The following is a 1,129-nucleotide window of genomic DNA, read 5'->3' on the forward strand; positions in this document are numbered from 1 at the left end:
ATTGATCCTGTGGAAGACTTTCGGTTTCAACTGTGGTAGCGGTACCCTCCAAACATTATTACATAAGTTAACAGTAGGTGGAGCTAACAGACATTTCACCTCATTATTGCTTTACAGCTGCTTGGTCTCTCCCAGGTCTTCCGTTCACCCGCTGCGTCCTGATTTGGTCGCTCTTTCTCTAACGCTGAAATCAAGGCAGAACACGTTAATAAATTAACAAGAATGAACAGAAACCAAAATGTTTTTTAGTTGCCTATAAAATACAGACGCAAAGTGTTAAACATAGGGAGTTGCACAGGCTGGACAAAAAATACAATTCAAGCCGCATTCTTAACTTCCCGTTATAATCGGATTTAACATTCATAATAACCCGAGGGTTATTCACAAGTGAGCCGAGGGTTTTGGGAGCAACAGCCGACGACGGAGAAAAATAGTCTGTAGCGACATTTGCCATTATTAGACATTCTGGCAATGTGAACACGGTATTGTCAAAATTGAGATTGCTACTTATTAAATGTTTACCAGTTTAAATGCACCTAATGCATGTCAGCACTCCCATCAGAAAAATGTGAATCACCAAAAGAAGGAAGACGTGGATTCACAACAATGGACAATTTTCACAGATGTATCACCAGCCAAGGCTTCAACATTAGATCAGTAACATCACGCCGAGTTTCAAAATGTCACTAGACACCATTAAGCATTGTGTTAAATTGAGTAACGTTTCTTATTAAGTTTACCTCCACCACAAATAGCATCTATGAACTGTATTGCTTTCGCCACTGGCCATTTCAACAGCTTATTAGCCATTCATGAATGACATTGACACACTAACTATCAATATAGGTGACAATAGTTGACTTTTCCATCAAGTGAAAAGACCAGAGAATCGCGAAGTGTTTGTCTGTCCTGAACAAATCCTAATATCCAGCAGAACTGTTTAATTTTAGGCTTCCTATAAGGCAGCTACTGAAGGTTGTACCCAACGAAGTTTGTGCCCGTTCTGAACGAACCCTAAGGCATAATGTGTTTTGACTGCGACGGGAGTCTGCGTCTCTAACCACTACGCTATTTAACAAGTGGTAGTTTGCCAGTCACTCACTCAGTCAGTAAGTCATTAAGAGATATG

Source organism: Esox lucius, chromosome 11 (assembly GCF_011004845.1).
Source record: "Esox lucius isolate fEsoLuc1 chromosome 11, fEsoLuc1.pri, whole genome shotgun sequence".
Classification (NCBI taxonomy): Eukaryota; Metazoa; Chordata; class Actinopteri; order Esociformes; family Esocidae; genus Esox; species Esox lucius.